The sequence below is a fragment of the Haliotis cracherodii genome, unplaced genomic scaffold, assembly GCF_022045235.1.
Source record: "Haliotis cracherodii isolate W230 unplaced genomic scaffold, xgHalCrac1.p SCAF_20, whole genome shotgun sequence".
Taxonomy (NCBI): Eukaryota; Metazoa; Mollusca; class Gastropoda; order Lepetellida; family Haliotidae; genus Haliotis; species Haliotis cracherodii.
Genome location: NW_027266276.1, coordinates 9,867,861 through 9,883,122, shown reverse-complemented (window position 1 = coordinate 9,883,122; position 15,262 = coordinate 9,867,861).

The window sequence follows — 15,262 nt, the reverse complement described above, 5'->3', positions numbered from 1 at the left end:
AAGTTGTAATGTATGCCTTTGAAACGATATTTGCGCCGCTAAGAATCCCGTCTACTTGAAGTAATATGGTACTGTCAGTTTCATTGGAGCAGGTGAATTGAACTCTTCGTTGAAGGCGCCATCATATCTGAAACAACCCGCCTCATTGAATACATTTACATACCACCCAAGAACCATGTCATATAAGAAATCGATTTGTCCGATATATATAAATATCTACATTTGATGTAAGAGGCCGCGAGAGAAGTGCGTCTCGCGAGACGCTTAACTGTTTTAGGAGGCACGGGTGGCTCAGTCGTCTAAGGCGCCGCGATTCGCTGTGCAGAGTTGCGTCCCTTGGGCACACCAGAAACCTATGATTGTGGGTTCGAATCCCGGTTCGCCCAGATTATGTTTCTAGATTTGTCAGCACCATTACCGTGCTCGTGGGTTTCACCGAAGTGGTAAACGTCTGAGACCTGCATCACTTCTGGCTTTCCTCCCACATTAAGCTGACACGATGCGATATAACTGGAATTCTGTTAAAAGCGGCGTTAAATCCAACTCACTCACTCACCTAACTGTTTTAGCGTACAAGTATATAGACAAAACTTACACCAGACGAAGGAGATAATAATTTTATTAACCTCTGACCACAATACAATGACACGGACCGGAAAGCATAGCGTCACAGTATCCCATGTAAAACTGGCAGGGCAAAAACATTTATTATTAGTGTGTGTGTGTGTGTGCGTGCGTGTGCGTGTGTGTGCGTGCGTGTGCGAGTGCGTGTAGGTGTGTGTGCGCATGTGGTCGGTTGTCAGGCTGACAAGCCAAGAATCCCAATCCGGGCGAATTTGGGATTCAAACCGACGATCATAAGTTTCTGCTTCACCCAAGGGACGCAACTCTGCACCTTAAATGTCGAAGTGTTAAAGCTGACCATCTAGAACCCTGACCAGGGAGAATCTTTGATTTCGACAAACGATCATAGGATCCTGACAAGTCAAAGGGAAGTAATTGAGCAAAACACACTAATGCTCCATTGACGACTGGACCACGCGTATCCCCTTCATAGACACAAACACAATGAGTGAGTGAGTGAGTTGGGTTTAACGCCGCCTTTAACATTATTCCAGTTATATAACGGCGTGTCAGCTTAATGTGGGAGGAAAGCCCGAAGTAATGCAGGTCTCAGACGTTTACCACTTCGGTGAAACCCACGAGCACGGGTATGGTGCTGACAAACCTAGAAACATCATCGGGGCGAACCGGGATTCGAATCCACAATCATAGGTTTCTGGCGTGCCCAAGGGACGCCACTCTGCACAGTGAATCGCGGCGCCTTAAACGACTGGGCCACTCGTGCCCCAACAAACACAATGAACCCACGGTCTATCAAATAGTCGATTTTATGTCATCATTGTCTGGCGTTGTCCTGTGAAATATGCGTTCTTCACCGTGTGCTTCAGACAGATTTGGGTCGACAGTACACAATACTATGTGTCCTCGTCCGACTTGACAAGACATTTATGCTATCTATATCACCGGGACACCACACTGCAAACACGAAAACGTCGTTTTTTCCGATAACATCTGTACATCCTGGTTGATGGCGTTGATGCGGGGGAGTGGTTGCGGCGATCACCGTTACCCCTAGCCTGCGCCTAATTAAAACAGCTAATGGTCCCTGAATTCGTAAAACAAATAAAAAACATATTGCGTACGTACATAACCAGCAAGAACAGAGTGGAAACAAAACAACGTTTAGATGTTTGTATTTAAAGCGCTAGGACCCTATTCCGAGATGCATATTCTGCTAAATATACTCATTCGCATTCACCTGACTGTCGATTCTTACCCTGAGTGTAACCACGTGATTAAATCTCAATGATGATGTTTATCGAAAACAAAATGGATATTACTTGAAAAACGCTCTTTTCATTTTTAGTCATAACTGTTGGTGAGGTGGTGAAATGGGGTTTAACGTCGCGTCCAAGATTATTGCACTTACATAGCGACGTTCATGCACGTGTGTGTGTGTTTGTGTGGCTGCTTGTACTAGTCCGGACTAATGCCGATTTATAGTGCTAGCACACTGAGATACCATGCCGCAGTTTAACATGAATACCCCACTCAGACACAGTTTACTGACTCCGAGTCGACCAGTCCTTGTTTTAGCCCCTTAAAGCCGAGCGCCAGACAGGGTAACAATAAGTACCATCTTTTAACGTCTTTTGATATGACGCGGCCGGGGATCGAACCCCGGACCTTCCGCTCTCCGGGCGGACGCTCTACCATTAGACCACGGAGGCTGTCAGTCATAAATGGAAGTAAAATTCCTTATTTGCGGAATGGATTGTTTTCACTTTATAAGTGTTCCACCAGTGTGAAAGATTTTCGCACACCACATTACACTTCAACTACAAGGTTTCAATCAGGGAAAGTAAAGTAACGTTGTTTGCGGAGAGTAGTTGTATGGGTGACTGTTTTCAACAGCATGACTACTGAGAGATTCTTGGCCTTCTTTCCCACATTGAAACACATATTAAATGTGATTTTCTCTTTAGCAAATGATATGGTATTGTGACATTCCCGCACCCCACGAGGCAGGCTGACTAGTATACACCCCAGGGAGCTGAGAATGAAAGTGCACACCGATCCATGTATAGGCATATTAAGGCTTGGATGTCGATCTAAATATAAACGCGCATTATTATCAAGTGCTATTCAAGAATATATTCCATTTCGCTTTGTCAGAGGAGTACATGGTTTCAGGTCGGGTTGTGTCCAAGACATTGATTCCAAAATTTCCGAATGATTTATTCCAGTGAGTGAGTGAGTTGGGTTTAACGCCGCTTTTAACAGTATTCCAGTTATATCGCGGCGTGTCAGCTTAATGTGGGAGGAAAGCCCAAAGTGATGCAGGTCTAAGACGTTTACCACTTCGGTGAAACCCACGAGCACGAGTATGGTGCTGACAAACCTAGAGACATAATCGGGGCGAACCGGGATTCAACCCACAATCATAGGTTTCTGGCGTGCCCAAGGGACGCAACTCTGCACAGCGAATCGCGGCGCCTTAGACGACTGGCCCACCCGTGCCCCCTGATATATTCCAGTTTGATAATGAAGTTGAATATCCTGTCAAAAGTTCAGATCATGAAAATGTCCAAGTGCCATTTGTCTTGTTGACATTGAATAAACCTAGGCACTTTCGTAAATCTTCGGCGCAAGGTTCGCACCCTACTGTTGTGATATACATGTTTCATCAAATCAAATGATAAAAATAAAATAGAAGTGATGTTTAAGCAGCAATTCAATTAGTTAATCCTCAGTTTAAACAAAGGTGTCATCCGTTCTTGCCCGAAAAGACTGCTCTATTTGTAAATAAAATCCAGACGTGTTTTGACTATAAAGTTCAACAGCGTTTATAGAACCTAGAAAAAAACGATTTCACGTTTGAGGGAAGCCATTATGTTGTAGACGAAGCGAAAACTGACAAAAACACGAAAGAAAACAGTGTTGACCAACAACTCCACGAATAAAGGTCAATCGATTCAATACCACAAGGCTTGACCTTTATGAACACGCCTCCGGTGATGATCTCGTAGAAGAAAGTTCTGTCACTGCGTGTAGGTAATTAATTATGGCTTGATTTCCCTCTGCCGTGTGATCACTGCACGAGAGCTACTGTGGCGATAGGGATCTGTCCCTGATCTGAGGTGGAAAGGGGAGTGCTTCAGATACCTGATAGATGTCCTCAGGGGTAGAGGTTTGAACATGAAAGTGTCTTGGAGCCTTGGAGCGGGGTTATATTTCGAAATTCCTTGTTTTCTTTGAATCCTGAAAATGCTTCATCAAGTGTTGCTGTACAAATTCGGTGACCTGTTTATTATTGATCATAGTCTAGGCGTATGATAATTCCATGTTGTTAATTAATACTTCTAAATATGACCACCCCGTGGTCCTGTTTACAGCGCACAGGTCACAGAGCAGGCGAAATTAAGCAACGTTGGATGGCGGAGAGTAGTTGGATGGGTGGCCGTGATCGAGAGCTTGACTCCTTAGATTTTCTAGGTCTTCGGTCCTGCTCCACTCTGAAGCCCTTTGTGATGTCTCCTTAGTCAAGTGAATCTGTTTGAAATGTGCCACTGTTAAACCAAGAAGTGAATTGGTGGCTGAGATTTTGTTTCTTTCTTTGTTGTTTTACACCGCACTGAACAACAACAACAAACAAACAAACAAACAAACAAACAAACAAAATAACTTCTGTTTACTTATGGATGTGAAATGTTCTTGTTTTTGTTCAGTCCGTGAATCGAAGTGGCCCACACAAAGGTTAATCTGTTAAATGTGAGTTGTACATTCTCAAGTAGTTACAGGTGCAAGGGGTACACAGTCTCTATCTTCTAATCACCCCACAGAATGTATATAGGTTTGGTGACGTATCACGACATTGCAAAAATATAAATATTTACATCGGTGTTATATCATGTTAAATGACGTGTGAAAAACGCCAGCCCAACTGGGAAACACATGTTGCATTTTCGTTTTGGATTTAGAAATATGGTTTTGTCAAGAGGTGGAGGCTGTAGAGGTATATCTGAATGCATTTAAACAAAGGTAAGCATTAGTCACTTGACCTAAGACTTAATAACCCTGTACTTGGTTAGGGGCGGTCGGGTAGCATTGTGGTTAAAGCGTTCGCTCGTCACGCCGAAGACCCGGGTTCGATTCCCGACATGGGTATAATGCGTGAAGCCCATTTCTGGTGTCTCCCGCAGTGATATTGCTGGAATATTGCCAAAAGCGGCGTAGAACCATACTAACCCGAATTTGCAGTGAGCTACAAATTATTTAGAAGGCATATGCCCTTTACGTCCAGTACCAAGGCTGAAACCTTTGCGCTATGTAATTGCCCTGTGTATCATCCAAGCTGACATGTGTAACACACATTAATGTATCCGATGTCAATGTATTACTTAAAAAACAGAAATAAGGAAAGTATGTTAGCAAATCCAATATTTGTGTATGCAATATTCCACTTAAGAAGGGATATGTAACATAATGAATTGTATATTCCCAATTTACTTCTCTTGCCATGATGTATATCTGTGAAGTCGCCGTGATGTATCTGTGAGGTCGCCGTGATGTATCTGTGAAGTTGCAGATGACGCTGCAGTTACATCAATCTTTGTTAATGCATCAAGCGGCCTTGTCGTCTGACACGTTATAATTATGGCGACACCACGCATAAGTCATGTTAGTTCCATCCAGATATACTTGCGACGTGTTTGTAGCTTAATACACGCCGGAGACCCTGAAACACGTCGCTCAGATGTCGCACACACGCCCACGTCGGCGGGGCCATGACGTCAAGTGCGTCTCATCCCTTCGGTTTAGTCAAGGACGCATCATGTTAACCGGAATAGACAGGTAACTGATCGGACCATCACGTGTTGTATCCGTTTGAACAGGATATGAACAAAAATAATATCGACACTCGATTATATGCAGGTCGGCGTGATCTGGATGGAATACTGCTGACTGCGGCGTAAAATAATATGTCTACTACTACTACCAAAATTTGGTAGGAATGGTTCCCAGTAAACCCATGCTTGTCGGAGAGGAGTACTCTCGTAGTTCAAGTGTGAGCCCGTCATGCCGAAAGCCTGGGTTTGATTCCCAACGTGGTTTCTCCCACCATATTGCTGGATTATTGCTAATAGCGGCGTAAAAATGATCTCACTCACACATTCAGTGATATGATTTTGTGGAATTGTTTTACTTTAAGGAATATCGTAGGTAACAAACATTCCAATGTATTACCATATTTGGCTAAACTATATCTGTGAAGTCCTATTTTAGGAACATGGTAAATGTGCTAAATGTGTGTTCTATTTTCTCATTCTCTCTGGGGGGCGGGGGGGGGCAAGGGTGGGCCAGTCGTCTAAGGCGCCGCGATTCGCTGTGCAGAGTTGCGTCCCTTGGGCACGCCAGAAACCTATGATTGTGGGTTCGAATCCCGGATCGCCCCGATTATGTTTCTAGGTTTGTCAGCACCATACCCGTGCTCGTGGGTTTCACCGAAGTGGTAAACGTCTTAGACCTGCATCACTTCGGGCTTTCCTCCCACATTAAGCTGACACGCCGTGATATAACTGGAATACTGTTAAAAGCACTCACTCACTCTCATTCTCTCTGAACAAAAAGACGAAATCTAAATGCCATGTTGTATCCGAGCGATCTGATTTTTGTTTCTGAAATGAAAGTATTTAGATAAAAAAACAACAATTTCCCTCTAATAGCACAACTAACATTGTAAATTGCATATTGCAAATCCAAGTTTCGGCTATCTGAGCAAAGATTTGTTAAGGTTTTCAAGCTTTGAAATGTTACCATTTATTAAAACAAGGAACAATTATCAATTTCTTTTACATCACCATGTCTGATTTTTGGACCTTGTAAATCAAAGAAGATATTTGAAGGTTTTCCACATATGACATATTATTATTATAATGTTTTATTCTGTGGTAAAACATGATATATATATTCTGTTAAACTAGCTATTTTGTACTACTGGTAAGCAAGGATAAGTTGAGTTGTGACCTAACAATTAACCCCATATGACTATGTATGAAGTCCGCCTACTGGAGCGTACCATTGTGAAGAAAGGGGTAGCGGGTGGTCCGCGACATGTAGTACGATAGAGCTGTGCGTGTCCTGTCTCGGCTAACAACGAGTTCTGGTCATGAGTTCAATAGCACATAATATTACCTGCTGAAGTCAATTCAATTCAATGGTTTATTGTATGAAAGGCCATTGGCCCATATACAAGTCAGGTACCCGATGGCTGTGAAAACAGCGACAACATATGATGCTCTTTAGCGTAGATATAGACAGACCAGTGACAATGCTAACTTTTGACAATGCTTGAGATTTATTTATACATTCTTTCTCCATGTGATTTATGACATAATCGGCCCATTCCCGAGCGTTAAAAATCACCTTTCTGAATGTAACACATGCTAAAGAAGGCATCTGTTTATTCCACGACTCAACCCTGGCCGCCATTCCAGACAGACATGGTCTCCTCAATGACACATGGGGTGATTGTTTAAATAAGCGTCCTTCGGTAATGTATCACGCAATGAGCATGTTATACAAAGTGTGGAAAGACTCGACATGCGAATTTACTGTATGATACTTACTGTCGAGTCACACATGTACATGCATGAGTCACTAAGTCTTCTACCGCCTCCGTGGTCTAGTGGTAGAGCGTCCGCCCGGAGAGTGGAAGGTCCGGGGTTCGATCCCCGGCCGCGTCATACCAAAAGACGTTAAAAGATGGTACTTGTTGTTACCCTGTCTGGCGCTCGGCATTAAAGGGCTAAAACAAGGACTGGTCGGCTCGGAGTCAGTAAACTGTGTCTGAGTGGGATATTCATGTTAAACTGCGGCATGGTATCTCAGTGAGCTAGAACTATAAACGGCATCAGTCCGGACTAGTACAAGCAGCCACACACACACGTACATGCACGTCGCTATATATGTGCAATAATCTTCGACGCGACGTTAAACCCCATTTCACCTCACCACCACTAAATCTTCTATAATGATTATGTAAACGAAATTCAAAGGCGTTTTTCATTTACTTAATAATATTATTAAGTTTCACGTCTTGAAACAAGAGTTCAACAGCAGGTGTCCACCCTTTCATATTTGTTCGATCGTAGTCCGTTTCAAATCGGTTTTGGAAAGATCATATAAAGGCACAATATTTACAAAATCTGTAAGAGGCGACTGACGGGATCGGGTGGTCAGGCTCGCAGACTTGATTGATGCTTGTCATCGATACCAATTGCGTGGATCGATGCTCATGGTGTCAATCACTGGATTGTCTGATCCAGACTTGATTATTAACAGACCGCCCTCATATAGCTGGAATATTGCTGAGCGCGGTGTTAAACAACAAACAAATGCAACCTCAGGGGAACACAGGGCACGTTGTCTGGGATTGAATAACAACACTTACAATGTCACAAACATAATTGTGAAAGTTTTAAGCTTGGCATGTCAAGGTTGTTGTTGTGCTAACATTTGGCAAACATTAGTATTGACCCGTGTTTAAGTCATCTTTCAATGGACGGCGTGCTGTGACCAGCTTTTAATTGACATCGACTCCTTTGCATTGGAATAGAGTATAGAAAGTCAACAATTATGTTTTACTTTAGATTTGATTCGGTCAAAATATTTCCCATATTTAGACTTCATTACTGGTAATAATCGTAAAGACACACTGGTTAGAATGTTAAACTCTTCTGATGTAAACCGCCTTGAGAACCTTGAGCCAATTATGTAAAAAATGATATCTATCTTCGTTCCTCTTACCTGTAACTATTATTTCATGCAGCACTTGATGTGAAACTAATTTGTATATATCTGTACGTGGGCCTGAGGCCTTATTACCGAAAAAAATATGATTGATTGATTGATTGATTGATTGACTGATTACTTTAGAGGTCCAGCCACCAAAGAATATTGATGTACGTTTGTATGGTGTCCCTGGGAAGGTCGACCCATCGTGAGACATTGACCGTTGGGTGGAGAGATTTCAGCGTGGGAGAGAGTGTTTGGAAGATGACCCCTCCACAGTGTTATCGATGGCAGCTGACTAGAATTCCTTTTACAATGTCTGGTCAATTGTGTTGTGGCTGATGAAGATGGGAGGACAACCCACCACCAAAGAGTTTGTAATCCACTCTAGAACAAGTAAGCAAGCATTTGTACCGTCAGCAACTCGATACTTACCAATACGAGCATTGTACTCTGTGCGTAAGAAGAGACGAAAGATCTCTCGTATGGGTCAGTAGAAACAGTAGAAACAGGCGAGAACATCTAAATATGTCAAGCGTTTGTGCTCGGGGGGTTCCCAGCCTGCTATCGGATGAAATGAGGTGAGGTGAAATGTCGCATTGTCACATGCGAGTGTGTGTGTAGTGTGTGTGTATGTGTGTGTGCGCGCGCGCGCGCGCGTGTGTGACCTTAAGAAGATAATCTGCTTGTCTCCGTCCCTTTCGCTTTTTCTCTCTCACTCTGTTTCTTTCTCTCTCTCTCACTTTCTCTTTCCCTCTCTCATTCTCTCTCTCTCTCACCCTCTCTCCCTCCCCTCTCTCCATCCCTTCCCATCTCTCTCTCTCCCTCCCCCACCCCCCTCTCTCTCCCTCCATCCCCTCTCTCTCCCCCTCTCTCCCTCCCTCACTCTCCCTCTCTCTCCCTCTCTCCCCCTCCCTCACTCTCTCTCTCTCTCTCTCTCTCTCTCTCTCTCCCACTCTCTCTCCCCCTACCTCTTTCTTTAACGGGAACATGTCACGACAGCATTATACCAATTCACTAAGAGCTCTATGCAGTTCGACCTCTACATTACTTTCAAATGTCAAGTGTATGATGCAACACATCTGATGCAAACCGCCCAACGGCTGCTTTGAGTTTGACATTTACAAGCAACAAAATGGTTTATTGCATTGTCAGACACCTACCTCCCACCCCAAGATCGCTGATAAAGAGCATATGAGCTACAAACCTACTTACTTAGCCCCGAACCCTACTTACCAGCTTGTGTGGGAGGAATTAAACTTACCCCACAGGACAGCAGATTAATGTTCATTTTGATGTCCTCAAATGAGTAATTTGAACTGCCCTACAAGTAAACTGAATAATTCTGAATGAAGCAGTAATTGACCGTACGGGAATATTCTCAGCATGTATAGTTACAGCTCGTCAGACGCCAGGGGTCTATGTTGCCACAAGCTTACACAAGGATGAGTTGACGTACAAGACAAGATATGACTTGACAAGATAATGCAGACATTGGATATCTCGATCCTGATCTGATCATCGTCTGTTGGCCCCCGCGGGTCTGACTCACTATATGACAAAGGAAGATAATGCTTTCAATCTGGAATGGCAGTTATCATGTGGTGAACTTCGATGAAGTCTGATACACTTGGTATCGTGAGTCCTTAAAACAAACTTAGTCACTTAGAGGGAAGTACTTTAAAAAATCCATACATCGATGTGATGACGTCTCTTCAATACACGTTAGCCAGACCGCCTCCGTGGTCTAGTGGTAGAGCGTCCGCCCGGAGAGCGGAAGGTCCGGGGTTCGATCCCCGGCCGCGTTCATACGAAAAGACGTTTAAAGATGGTACTTGTGTTCGGTTCGCTCGGTATTAAGGGGTTAAAGCAAGGAATTGTCGGCTCGGAGTCAGTATACTGTGTCTGAGTGGGGTATTCGTGTTAAACTGCGGCATGGTATCTCAGTGGGCTAGCACTACAAATCGGCATCAGTCCGGTCTAGTACAAGCAGCCACACACACACACGTGCATGCACGTCGCTATATAAGTACAATAATCTTGGACGCTACATTAAACCCAATTTCACCTCACCTCACGTTAGCCAAGCATTCCCATTATGTCCAGATATGGGTTTCTCGACATGATAATGTTTCTGTAAACGAGTCAGTTTGATGTAGAAGGACAACCCAAAGTGACACACGTCGTAAAGGTTGAAAATGTGGATTGATAATAATCGTGGGATTCGAATCCATAAGCACATCCTGGTACCAAAGGGAGACAACTCTGTGGCATAACAAACCATAGCCCGAGTCATGATGTGTAAGTATTCCAAAGAAATTCCAACTTGTCTGATCAACGGCGGCGGGGTAGTCCAGTGGATGCAGCGTTCCCTTGTCACACCGAAGACCTGAGTTCGATTCCCCACAAGGATGTAATGCGTGATGCTTCTGGTGTATCACGCCGTGATATTTATGGAATATTGTTTCAAGGGGCCTAAAACCACACTCACTAACTCATCTCTTATGCTAAGTTCAATGGACAGTATATTAACTGTCCAAATAGGAGAAGTGACTCCATATTGAATGGGACAAGAATGGTTTGTGAAGGCAATGAGATCAATCAAGGAGCGCCTCAAGTTGTCAAGGCACATATCCGACATACCTGTGTGGAACACAGCGTCATGTTTGACAGGCGTGGTGTCATGTGAGTGCCGGTAGTGGTCTTGGGCAGGGCTGGTATTAACCCCAGCAGGCGCTATGACGTCAAGGGCTCTGTAGGTTCCACATTCAATCAATAGAAGTACCGTTATGTATGACAGTAATGCGTTGACATCTTTCCAACCACGGGAGGTAAGAAACGTCTCATTCAACATTGCTCGATTTCAATCTATCCAAAACCGGGCCACGAAAACAACAACAACAACAACAACAAAAAACAAACAAACCCCAAACCCAAAAAACAACAACAAAGCAAAACAAAAACAACAAAAAACAAAAAAAACCCCAAATAAATAAAAACAAAAAACAAAACAATATCTGTACAAATTTTCGTCATTGAGTGAAACTTCATGATTCCGGAGGGTATCATTCCCGGTGAAATCCCGGATTAACAAATGACCACTCTAACGAATCGTCGAAACATGGCATTGTACCTTTAACTATATATAATCGTTCCTAAAATAAATTGTCTGGTTTGCAGGGCTTTCTGACTAACGGGGTCCTAACTAGCGAGATTCCACTGTATTTCATTATAAGCATAATGCTCCCAGGCTGTACACCATCATGGAATCAAAGACAGTTGTTGTCAATGCACTGCAATCCAAATCAATCCAAGTTCGGAATTAATTATTCTGACATTTTGGAACTAGCGGTCAGTCTACGCATGGACAGTTTGAAATGAGCCTCAGTCCGAAATGTTTCCAATGTTAGAAAGAGAGTTTTTTACCTGTTTACGAGGTGAGGTGAGGTGAAATGGGGTTTAACGTCGCGTCCAAGATTATTGCACTTATATAGCGACGTGCATGCACGTGTATGTGTGTGTGTACTAGTCCGGACTGATGCCGATTTATAGTGCCAGCACACTGAGATACCATGCCGCAGTTTAACATGAATACCCCACTCAGACACAGTATACTGACTCCGAGCCGACCAGTCCTTGCTTTAGCCCCTTAATGCCGAGCGCCAGACAGGGTAACAACAAGTTTACGAACAGTGCACAAACCCTACTGTTGAAAGCTATTCTTGGAGTATGCAGTCTGTCATCTCGAAATGATCTCAAATAGCAATTGATTTAATTACATTCCATTGAATAGCACTGACCATATGTAAATTACATGTTCGTCAATTTTATACCATAAATTGTCTTGGTCTTTGTTTACATTGTCAACAACTATAATTACATCATTGCAAAGATGGTAAATATTTTGACTGATACATTAGATGGGTGTATAATAAACTAAGCGGCAAAAAAAAGTATAGGTTGGCAATTTGTAATTTTCCTAAAAACAGTGATAACTAGTGGAAAGTGGGTATTGGGAATATGACTGCCCAGGAACAGGTACCAAAAAACACTTCACCCGAACGCGCCACCTTTGACGGCGCTCGTGCGGTGACCCCAAAAATGGTGGAACAGGTTTCCCACCTATGGCATAAACTGCACGTGCATGTTAGCTGTATAAATGCGTTCGTCTGCAGGGTATCACCACACGTGATGAAAGCACACAAAAGAAATGCCACGACTGTCATAGGAGCAGAGAGAGAGAGAGAGAGCCATCGGTATGGCCGAAATGGAGGCAAAACAGGTCCAAATTGCCAGAATGTTTGGTTGTACACCATTGACAGTAGCCAGGCTGATTCAACGGTACAGGCAGACAGGGAGGACACAGGACAGGCCTAGAACCGGACGACCCCGAGTGACAACACCCCTGGAAGACGGTCAGATACGGCTCATTCACCTGCGAAACAGATTCGTAACGGCGACGGCGACGGCAGCAACAGCGTTGGGACATCCCATTAGCCAATGTACAGTACTACGACGACATCGTGCTGCTGGAATCCGAGCGTATCGTCCTTTCGGAGGAATGGTACTGACTGCAAAACATTGACGCCTGAGACTGCGATGGGCGAGGCACGTTTGACGCTGGCAAGTGAGAAATTGGCCTCGAGTGCTGTTTACTGATGAAAGTCGGTTTAACTTGTTTCGAAATGACGGCAGAGAACGAGTTTATCGCCGCAGAGGGGAACGTTTGGCTCCGGCGTGTATTCGAGAGGTCCAACCATTCGGTGGGGGAGGTGTCATGGTGTGGGGTGGTATTTGTGGAGATCAGAAGACTGATTTGGTGATTATACAGGGAAACCTTAACGCTGTGCAGTACAGAGACCAAGTGTTGCAGCCAGTTGTGCTTCCGTTCCGTTCAGGGGACATTGTTTCAACACGACAATGCCAGGCCCCTTACTGCAAGACTGACTTGGAACTTTCTAAACCCGCAGAGCGTTGGCGTTTAACCCTGGCCTGCCCACTCACCCGATATGAATCCTATTGAACATCTGTGGGACCATCTTGACAGACAGGTTAGAGCACACCTACCCGTCAACAGACAAGAACTGCAGCAGGCCCTGAGAGACGAGTGGCAACGGATTCCAGTCCACGTCATCAGAAGACTAACGTCATCGATGAGGCGGCGTATCACAGCATGCATTGAGGCAGTTGGAGGTCATACACGCTATTGAAGGCAACTGTGTCGAAAATTAACTTGTAGTGTGTCTGACAATTTTTTGGTGACATTTCAGACAACTTTTGAAAATGAAATTTCTTACCCCACCATTGTTTACCTTGAGCTTACATTACCTGTGATTGCACAATTTCATTCAAACTGTGGTTGATCAATCATCTGTTACCCCTCCCTAGATTATATTATAATTCACAACAAAACCTCTTCTTGTTATTTTTTTTATCGATCATGGAACTCGACCTATACTTTCTTTTGCCGCCCAGTTTATTATATGATCGATGTGCAGTTATCCCTATACATGTGTACGCTATGTGTGCGTATTTTACCTGTTCACAAGGAACACGTCTTCCACACACGCTTATGAAGCTTTTAGACACACGGGTTTCACTAGTCGTTTGGATTCTTTGCTGTATCCTGCTTGGTCGTAATTACTTCAAGACTACATTTTGTTCACGAGTATGACAGTGTAACATTCGCAAAGGGTATTATTGACATCACGAATTTGCTAGTTCCATTACAACACTGTCCCCTGCAGGCAACGTCCTTTTTTCTGGTCAAAACAGCAAAATTATCAAAGCTCGGCCTCAAAGGAGATCACTGATCCCATCTTCTTTTTAGAGATAGTCAAATATATCATTGACCTCATTTTTTGGTCAATAAAGCAAAATTATCAAAGCTCGGCCTCAAAAGAGATCACTGATCCCATCTACTTGTTAGAGATAGTCACATATATCATTGACCTCATTTTACTCCAAGGTGATTGCACATCTATTGATAAGAAATATCTAATTTGGGTGTCCGGTCCACGTATAAAGAATCAATACTTTCTCTTTATCATGTGGAGGCAATGCTAGATGATATTCGTGTTAAGCTGAATATAATCAGGAACTAGCTTTATATTCTGGTTATTATTCAATATTTTGACTCGATAAATGAACGTAGTCAAAATATGAGTTTGATTAATGCCATCGACAAGTGGAAGGTATTATCAGAAGGAGCAACACGCGTGAAGACGGCAATATAATGTCAGATAATTACACATGAGATACAGGCGCTGAAACCAGTATATTGATCGTCATGCAATTTATACGTCATGAAGCGGAGCTGGCAATAACTCAGCTATTCATTTACAAGATTTGTGTATGTAGGCTTAAGGACAAAATGACCGCGGCCATGTCATCGTGTCTCTTTGCAAAGATATTGCTATCTCTTCCGCAGGTCTTCACATCTGCGACGCTGGACTTGTCTTTTCGCCCGGTGGCCTGTTCACAAAGATATCTTAGCTAAGACAAAAGCTAAGCTTAGCGACCTGCGATAAGTAATACGACTGCCGGGGTAATGAACAATCACAATGACAAGTAAATGCCTTTGGACACTACATGCATGCATGCATCCATCGAACATGCATCCATCCATCCAACCATCCAACCCCCCACACACCCATCCATCTATCCACACCCATCCATCCATCCACATCCATCCATCCATCATCACACCCATCCATCCATCCATACAACCATCCACCCACCATACATACATACATACATACATACATACATACATACATACATACATACATACATACATACATACATACATACATACATACACCGAAGAATAAACTTGAATCATTTTCCTTTATCATTCGTAATGGAATATTCATTCAGCGATTAAATGATTTTCAAACAACAT